General features: G+C 47.3%; 1 pseudogene; it reads left to right on the top strand.

Annotated features, from left to right (window-relative positions):
- The first annotated feature begins 3950 nt into the window (after positions 1-3950).
- On the top strand, positions 3951-8838 carry LOC116800911 (annotated as a pseudogene).
- The last annotated feature ends 1522 nt before the right edge of the window (positions 8839-10360 follow it).

Raw genomic sequence — 10360 nt, 5'->3', positions numbered from 1 at the left:
AGGCTGAATGCTGTCCATCTCCATGAATGAACGAACCATCGTGTCTAGGTCCGCGTGATGAGTAACCGCAGAAGTAGGGTGATCATCGAATGCAGAGTAAGAGCCTGCAAGAATCCAACCAAATACAGTATTGAGTGCGATAGGAAAGTCGTTACCAATGTGTTTCCGATCTCCTGTGTATAGAGACCAAAGTTGATCCGATCCAACAATGACATCGATTGCTCCAGGTGTGCAGAACGTTAAGTCTGCCAAAGGAAGCTCTCAGATTTGCCTCCACGTAGAGGATGAGGTGTCAATAACTTGGGCAGGAAGTGATGACGTCAGCGAGTTGAGAATGAACGAGACCAATTCGACAGTTTGGCCCGAATGACGAGAGTGCAGCTTGATATGTGCGCGTCCTCGGGTAACGCCCGCGCTGTTGGCGGCGAGACCGAGAATAGAAATCCGTGCGTGCGTTCGACGCACGCCTATTCGCTGAACAAATGATTCCGATGCCGAGGTTATTGTAGATCCAGTGTCCAGGAGCAGCCTGCAGGTTGTAGTGTTTCCCCAGGCGTCGATGACGTCAGCAAGGATGGTTGGCAACAGAGTCTGAGAACCAGCCGCCGGAATATTCTCCAGAGTATGATGCGTAAAGTTGTTTTCCGCGGGAGTCTCGCTTCCCAAGCGATGACCTTCTCGAGCTAGCGGTTGATTGTGGCCAATTGTAGATCCCGCATGTGAGACTGCTGGTCGATCGCGGCTATCAACACTTGCTGTGTCAATGTTGTTGCCATTTTGAATTGGCTGCGACGAGCCATGAACCAAAGTATGATGCTTGCTTCCGACAAGTATGCCTCGATGTACAGTTGCCCATCATATGAGCCGGGCTGAGGCAATTGAAACAGAGCTTTCTTGATTTGAGGAAGTCTCGGCGAGATGCAATGTCGAGTGCGATGAATTGAGGACACTTAAACAGTTGGTGATTCTGCTGGCACGATGTGCACTTCGGCTCTTTCCGTCTTGGATGCGTGTCTGCGTGGTGCGCGTCGAGCTTGGGTTGATCGAGTTAATTTAAAAGCCTCCAACGTATCGCAGCGTGATGTGAGAAATTTCAAGAATCGGTTGATGGTCACACCGTTTTCCTCGGATTCTGCGCACTGAGCCCAGGCTTGGCGGGTATCGCTATCTAATTTTGAAAGTAAAATGAAAATTAGCCAGACCACGAATAACTGCGTCTGCACCATCGGCAATTTTCCGCACTGTGCCGATATTTGAATTTATAGCACTCGGAAGGCTCATGAAACTGTTTAAGAACGATCGAATAATTAGCGATTGTTTGTTATATCTCTGTTCCAGCCGATCCCATGCTTCCCGATAGTTGTCATTAGTAACTGGAATATGTTTAACTAATGCAAACGCGTCTCCGGCAAGGTACGATTTTAAATAATGAAATCGTTGGCAATCCGTCAGGCTCGAATTGGAAGCAATCGATCCAATAAACATGTCCGAAAAATGTTTCCAGTCCTCATAATTTCCAGAAAAAGTCGGAAGTTTAATTCGCTCGAACTGAAAATCGACATGACTTCTCTGGGATGTGTCTGCGGCTTGAACTGTGGCATCAATACTGTTTGAGGTGACATCCCGTCTCAACTCCTCCAAAGTATTGCTGAGAATAGCGTGTGTAGCATAATGTTTGTCCTCATATGCGTCAAAATCCTCGTCAGGGTTCTCCCAATCGGCTTCCGATTTAAATGCATACAGCTCTTCCGAGAGCCGTACGAACCGCAAATAATTTTCCTGTAGTTGCACCAGGCGGACAACTATTGTTTGCACTGAATGAATGTCATCAACAAATTTTATGCGCACGAGTAATTTGGCTTTTGCAGAAGCCCCGTTTTTGAATCACACTCCGCATGGTGGTGGAAAGAAGGAAACGATTCTATACGATGTAGGAATCTATAGATCATCGTTTGCCAAAAGGCCAATAATCAAAATCAAATTCCCGAAAGAAACGCAGTTCCGGTAATCCGGCTCGAAGGACCAATTTTTATGTTCATAAATAAACCCGCCAGTGTTACACTGTTTAGTTTGATTTATTGGTTAATTTCAGACACTTAATATTAATTAGTTCGACACCGATGCGTACGTTTTCTCGCAGATCAAAAATGTGACTAACTTAAGCTTTGGCTGTACATACGATTAGAAGTTAGAAGGGAGTGTTCAAGTTACGGGGTGTGGACTGTCACCCGCTCTCCGCTCCCTCTTACGCTCCCCACTCCCTCTCACGCTCTCTCGCTCTTCACCACAGAGTCTCCGAGGAGTCTCCGCTGCGCTTGGGAGAACGCAACTCATTAGAATAAGCTTTAGTGTGAAATAACTACCACGATCAATAAACGTACGCCCGGTCGCGCCCGCGCATTTACAAAGTCAAGTGTTCGCTTTTCTCCGAGTGTTCGATTTTCAGCAAACTAGGAAATTTCCAGGACCAGCAACCCCATCACCCTGACATTTTGGTCCTTCGAGCCGGATATCCTGGATTTTTCAAGTTTGTCCACCAGCGACCAACTTATAAGATAAGTACGATACTTCCATCCCCTTTAATTGCCGGTCTGCAGCAAAAGGTTCGAAAATCCAATTTCGTTCAATTTGCTGAGATTTATTGTCAAATCAAACGGATTTATCCGACAAAAGGCAATTAAAGAAAAGTACTTATCCATTCTCACGGGCGCCGCCATATTACCCACCGTTCTAAATTTCTAAGTCCCAATTTTCCGAATATATTTAAATATTCATTCAGTCCAAAAAATGAAACAATTCAAATGTGAAGAAAGTGAAATTAATTTGTGCCAAGTTCAGTGAAAATTCCTAAAGTCCAACACTCTGCCAAAAGTGGCAAAAATTCTATTCTCGTTTTCACTGTGTCCAACGCAAGCCAAATTCTTTTCGCAAATTTCGCACATTTTTTGCTTCAACTCCGCAGTCCGCTTAACACAATTCGCTATACATTCAAATACAACAATAACCAACACAAACCCTCTGGCCATTCCAAGTAAAATATTAATTAAATATTTACCCGCCATTTACCCATATACATTGCATGCATTACATCTCCATATAAATACATATACGCATACATCTCCATATACATACATATACGCACACATCTCCATATACATCACACATATTAGCGACATACATTGCGCAGATTATCTGCATTCCCTTTAACCAAAGTGTACCAAAGTTTACATTGCCTGTTTCCCAAGTGCCGACGCGGAAAAGGCGTATAACCAAAGTTTACCTAAGTTTTGATTGTTTCCCGTCGGCAAGTCCATACCACAAATAAAATTTATTCCAAGTGCCGACGCGGAAAAGGCGTTTTATTTTCCATCAATGTTTTTCCGTAAATTTCCAAATTAATTTCCGAACAATAAATACATTTTAAATTAAATTAAACATTTTTAATATTTATTAAATTATTTTTTAAATTTTTTTGAACATTTTCAAAAAAATAATCATCCATAAATAAATAATACGGCCAAATACAAGTCGTTCACCCGACAAATATTTCCTTTTCGTATTGCTGGGATATTAGTTTGTGGTTGTTTTAGAAGTATTTACAGCGCGGAGAAAAGACTTCAATTCCAGTCATTCCATTTTCTCCGTTTCCAGTTGTAAATAAAAGAATAAAATTTTCTTCCTTCTAATAAACATTTTATATCACCGTGTTCCAATTTCCAAGGGTTCCAACCATAAATAAGGTGGACCCAATTACCGTAAATCACAGGTCATTTATACAATTCGCTGTTCACTCCGAGTCACCTGTCCGATCAGTCTAAACTACGACGTTTCCACTTCGTAAATTTTACACCACTTAAATTATTAAGTGCAGTCTGAGGAATCTGTCTACTTTTTCAAAAGTTTGACCGGGCTCCAAAACCGCTTCCCTTCCATTTCGTATTTCTTCGATTATGCCCATCGGGGACGATAAGAAGAAATTGTCCGCTGACAAGCCCAGGTCTATTTTTTCACCACAAGGGCCCAAGAGTCCAAGAATCCCAAGCATTTCGGTGAAAACGCCTGCGCAGATTTCCGACGACTGTGCTACTCCATCCAAAGCCACAGTACAGCGCATAGCTAAAAATATGGCTGCTTCAGATCTAGCGCTAGCCAAATTCATTTCGGTTTCTGACCGCTTAAGCGAATTTGAGGCTCAGATCAACACTCCGGAATCCGCAGCTCCAACTGTCACGATGCTTGGCGTCCGTCGCGACCAAGTCCGAACCCTATGGGACAAGGTTGAAAAGGAATACGATCTCTGCTCAGAGTGCCTTGTGTCAGCAGGCGAAGCGGCAGCAAGCAACATGCCTATTCTCAGGGCTAAATACAATTATTGCTATTCAGTCTATGAAAGGTGTGTTGCCCAGCTCGTTGATAAAATCGAGCAGGGCACTTCTCAGTCCATCCCAACCGCGAACGCTGCGCCCCAGGCCTACATTTCCTCTGGCTGTCGGTTGCCTCCATGCGATACAGAAGTTTTCACAGGCGACTATCTTCGCTGGCCGACTTTCCGGGATCTTTTCACAGCCATTTATATCAATAATCCACGGCTGACTCCGGTTGAAAAGTTATTCCATTTAAATGCCAAAACAAGTGGCGACGCGCATGCCATAGTTTCGATTTCGCCTCTCACCAACGAGGGTTTCCGCTCTGCGTGGGAAAACCTGATAGAGCGTTTCGAAAATAAACGATTGTTGGTAAACAGTCAATTGAAAATACTGTTTAATGTGCAGTCGATACCACAGGAATCTGGGGCGGCCTTGAAGGTACTGCAAAGTACTGTTCAAGGTTGCTTGACTGCCTTAGAACTGTCAGGCATCAACACTGAGAACTGTGACTGCCTGCTGGTATATCTGTGCTCATCCAAGCTCCCGAAGATAACTCTCTCCTTATGGGAGCAGTCGCTACATAAGAAAGCCGACATCCCGACATGGGGAGAGCTGAACACCTTCCTTACAGAACGTCATCGAACCTTAGAGGCCATCGATGATGTGAGACCGTCCGTACCGAGTCAGTCGCATTCCAAAGCGATAAACTCAAGTGGGCCCTCTAGAAAATTAAATTCCTATGAGACGAGAGTGGCTCCAAAATTGAAAAGTTGCGACTTGTGCAACAAGGAGAACCATCCTGTCCGAGTATGTCCGCGTTTTCTCCAAATGTCGGTTGACGACCGGTCAGCCTACATTAAACGGAAGCAGTTATGCTTAAACTGCTCCGCAAAGGGACATCAGCTTCGTGAGTGCAAAAGCACTCACAATTGTTTTACTTGCCGTGGCCGGCATCACACGTTGTTGCACCGAAACAACCTCTGTTCCAGCAATTCAAGCCCTTCAAATCCTGCAAGGCCATTTCCGCTAATCAGGCCAATTTCGTTCCAAATGAGCAAGCCGGTGTTCAGAATTATTTCGCCACAGGCTCAAGAGCTATCCTTCTTGGCACTGCCATAATCAATATTTCCCATCTTGGCACTAACTTTAAGGCACGCGCCCTGATCGACTCCGGATCAGAGGCGACATTCATAACCGAGCGACTGTTCAATCTAATTAGATTGCCATTCCAGGTGGTTCAAGCCCAAGTCTCGGGCTTAAACCAAACAGTAGCTGCTCAGTCCAAGAAGCTCTGCAGTTTCACCATCCGATCTCCGACTAGGCCCGCGTTGCAGTTGGAGACGACGGCCTATGTCCTCCCTCAACTAGCCGGAAATCTGCCTTCCTACCCAATTCCGCAAAATTTCCTTCGGGATCTTCCCGATTTTCCATTGGCGGATCCAAAGTTCTATGAGAGCGCACAAATAGATGTACTTATCGGAGCCGACATCCTGCCTTCGGTGCTTCTGAGTGGAGCAAAAACCAACATCTGTGGCTCTCTCTTGGGGCAAGAGACCATTTTCGGCTGGGTACTAACTGGGCCAGTGTCAGCCTCAGCCCAAAGCAGAATTTCCTCTTTTTCGACGCAGATCTCCCACGCGTATGATAATTCACTGGACAAACTCCTCACAAAATTTTGGGAGGTGGAGGATATACCAACAAAGTTGGTAAAAGAATCCGATTCCATGTGCGAGAAGAATTTCCTCCAAACGACCACGAGAAACGAGTGCGGCAAATATGTCGTTACTCTGCCCTTTCGCGACCCAGAACATATCGGTTCCGGGCTAGAGCATTCTAGGTCTTTCGCGTTGGCTCAGTTCTTAAGAAATGAGCAGCGTCTAAAAAGAGTTGAGGCCTTAAAAGCGAGATACGATTCGGTGATCCAGGAATATCTCGACTTAAAGCACATGCGACAAGTTCTTCCTGCCCATGATTGCAACGCCTATTATATGCCACATCACGCCGTCTTAAAACCGGAGAGCGTAACTACTAAACTCCGTGTAGTATTCAATGCCTCCAGCCCTTCATCGAATGGTGCCAGTTTAAATGATATCCTTCATGCTGGCCCTGTCTTACAGTCCGACTTGACCATTCAAATTCTGAAGTGGCGCTATTTCCGATACGTGTTCAACGCCGATATCGAAAAAATGTATCGGCAGATCTGGGTAGATCCGAAACACACTCCATTCCAGCGAATAATTTTCCGTAACCATAGAGGGGAAATCAGAGATTTCGAATTGAAAACAGTAACCTTTGGAGTCAATTGCGCGCCTTTCCTGGCCATCCGAGTACTGCAGCAGCTAGCAGCTGACGTAGAACTCAGCCATCCAAAAGCTAGCAATGTCATTCGAAATTTCATGTATGTGGATGATGTTCTAGCCGGAGCGGACTCCACGGAAGAAGCTCAGCTCATGGTGCAAGAGCTCCGAGACGCTCTGAATTCCGCCGGATTTCCATTGAGGAAATGGACCTCCAACCAAAAGGAAGTTTTAGCGGCCATTCAGAGCAACCATCTCTTAAATACTGATTTTCTCGAGATCGATGCAGAAAGTACTGCCAAAACCCTCGGCATTCGCTGGAAAGCAACCTCCGACGAATTCTTCTTCGTCCCGCCAGAGTTGGCTATCGAAACGTCCTTTACAAAACGCCAAGTCCTGTCCCAAATTGCCAAATTGTTCGACCCTGCAGGCTGGTTAGCGCCGTTTATCGTTCGAGCTAAAATTTTCATGCAGGAGATTTGGCTGCAGGAGCTTGGGTGGGACGAAAACATTCCAAATGAGCTTTTTCAGCGATGGCTTAATTTTCTCCAAAGTTATTCAGTTTTAGAGCAGATACGCATTCCACGCTGGCTATCGTTTCGTCCAGATTTCAAGGTCGAACATCATGGCTTTTGCGATGCATCGCAAAAGGCTTATGGGGCGGCAATATATGTCCGCGTAGAAGTGGGCAGCACCATTATGGTGCAACTCCTAACCGCGAAAACCCGGGTAGCACCAGTCAAAACGGTTTCGCTCCCAAGACTGGAGCTGTGCGGAGCGTTATTGCTTTCCGAAATGGCTGCAGCCATCATTCCGCAGATGCCTACGATTAACTCCGAACTTTACTGTTGGACGGACTCCACGATAGTGCTTGCATGGTTAAGCAAGCCAGCGTGCCAGTGGACTACATTTGCAGCCAATAGGGTGACGAAGATCGCCCAGGCCACAAAAACAGAGAATTGGTCTCATGTTCAATCTGAGCATAATCCAGCAGACCTGGCAAGTAGAGGAGTTTCCCTCCAAGATCTAGCCGATAGCCAGTTATGGTGGCACGGACCGACTTGGTTGCAAAATCCACGCAACCAATGGCCAACTCAGGTCGACAACGCTCCGGTGACCGACCTGGAAAAGCGTGCTCTAAAAGTCAATCTTGCAAAAGCTCCTTCTGAAGAGTTGTTGTCACGTTTCTCCAAGCTAGAGAAAGCTCTACGAGTCCTTGCTTATGTTCATCGCTTCATTCAGCGGTGCAGGAAGCAGACATCTTCATCTGATGTGCATTTGCTGGCCACTGAAATCGCCGCCGCCGAGCGGTTCCTAATTTCGAACACTCAGCGCAGAGAATTCCCTGTGGAATATCACTGCCTAAGTGAAAAGCGTCCAGTGCCAAGTTCAAGTGCCATCCTAAGCATGAACCCGTTTCTAGATCCGCAAGGACTGATCAGGGCATGCGGCCGTGTGGCGGCTTCCGAAAGCCTTCAATACAATGAACGCCATCCAGTGATTCTTCCGTACAACTGCCTGCTTTCTCGCCTCCTTGCGAATTTCACTCATCGCATAACTCTCCATGGTGGTAACAAGTTAATGGTGCGCCTCATCCGGTCGAAATACTGGATTCCGAGAATTAAGAACCTGATGAAAGCAGTAGTTAATTCGTGCAAAGTATGTGTGATCCACAAAAAGCGGCTGCAAAGCCAACTGATGGGTGTCCTGCCCAAAGAAAGAGCATCGTTCTCCCGACCATTCACGTATACGGGCATGGATTACGCCGGTCCGTTCGATATAAAGAACTATACGGGAAGAGCATGTCTTATTACAAAGGGGTATGTGTTAGTTTTTGTTTGTTTCTCCACCAAGGCCATTGCCGCTTTCTCTCGTTTTGTATCCAGAAGAGGGTGTCCACGTCAAGTCCAATCAGACAATGGCAAAACCTTTGTTGGCGCTACCACCCTGCTTTCCCGCGATTTCCTTCAAGCCGTAAAAGAGTCGGTGACGAATGCCTATATTCATCAAGAGATGCAATGGCAATTTATTCCTCCGGGGGCACCCCATATGGGAGGCCTTTGGGAAGCAGGCGTAAAAAGTTTCAAGACGCTATTTTACAAATGCACTGCCACACGAAAATACACGTTCGAAGAGCTCTCCACGCTCTTGGCAAAAATAGAAGCGTGCCTTAACTCCAGGCCGCTCTCTCCCATGTCTGAGGACCCGACAGATTTGCTGGCTCTGACGCCAGGTCATTTCCTTGTCGGGGGACCCCTTATGTCCACGGTGGAACCCGAAGTAAAGGGGGAAACAAAATCCATTCTTAATCGGTGGCAGCATTTGAAAGCTCTTCATCAGCAGTTCCGTGTGCGATGGAAAGAAGAGTACCTCAAAGAACTCCACAAGCGCTCCAAATGGCAGGCCCCGTCCAAAAATCTCCGCATCGATGACATGGTCGTCATCAAGGACGACAACTTGCCCTCTAATGAATGGCGGCTCGGCAGAATTGAGTCTGTTTTCCCAGGAGCCGACGGCAACGTCCGTGTAGTAAATATCCGTACTGCGCGTGGAGTTGTTAAACGTCCAGTAGCAAAAGTGGTGCTTTTGCCGACGAAGTCTTCCGAATCTCGACAATAATAGGCGCTCCTATCGTCCTTAGTTGTAGTTCACTAGCTATCCATTATCATCCACTAATCATCCATTATTTTTCATTTCGTTTTCGATCTCCGTTCGACATTCGACTACGCGCAGCATGGCCCCTCGTCAACAAAACGCACGCAGTGCTCGTGCCGTGGAGAGCAGACGTACCCGAGGTATTCAATCCTACCGATGCCGAGTCTGCCGCGGTATCCATCCTCTTCGGAAGTGCGCGAGGCTCCTAAAGCTCAGCGCTGAAAAGCGTTTGCGAGCAGTCCTCATTAACAAATACTGCGCCAATTGCCTCGCTCACGAGCATTCCACGGGAGACTGCCGAAGCGGTGATCGTTGCAAGAAGTGCGACCGATCCCACCACACGCTGCTCCACATGCACGAGCAGGTTAGCTCGTTGTCGCGGTCGCGAGCGCGCTCACGTCTCCAACCGGTGCCAACCCGGCAAGCAGCTTCGGCCTCGTCCCAACGTTCCCGCCGGCACAATCCGCCAACTCAGCGTAGGAGTTCATCGCCACGACGCCCGGAATCGACCACGCCAGGCCCATCGCTCTCGTCGTTGCTGCAACGCCACAGCGTGAACATCCTTCCCACAGCGCTGGTCAAGTTGGAGACCGGGACGAAGACCTTCGAGACCGCAGCACTGATCGATCCGTGCAGCCCCATGAGCTGCATCGACGCTTCGTTGGCGTCAGCCTTTACGCTTCCGATGACCAATGTTGGCGACGAGAAGGTCTGCACGACGACGATCCGCTCCAGGATCGACGCGAATACTAAGCTGGAGGTCGTGCTCAAGATCGAGCCCAGGGTGCGGATCCGCACACCTGTCCGGGCATTGAGCGACACCATAGTATCCAAGTACCGGGACATCATGCTGGCTGATGACCAGTTCCATCGGCCGGCTACCGTCTCCATGGTCTTAGGAGCAGATGTTTATCCTAAGGTTATGCAATCCGGATTCCTGACCTTCGACGAGGGAATGCCGGTCGCTCAAAAAACTGTGTTTGGGTGGATCGTGTCCGGTGCCTGCAGCCTGCCGTAGGATGGCTATGTTGCAACCCCAGT

Source organism: Drosophila sechellia, chromosome 3L (assembly GCF_004382195.2).
Source record: "Drosophila sechellia strain sech25 chromosome 3L, ASM438219v1, whole genome shotgun sequence".
NCBI lineage: Eukaryota > Metazoa > Arthropoda > Insecta > Diptera > Drosophilidae > Drosophila > Drosophila sechellia.
This window is presented reverse-complemented; position numbering and strand designations above follow the sequence as displayed.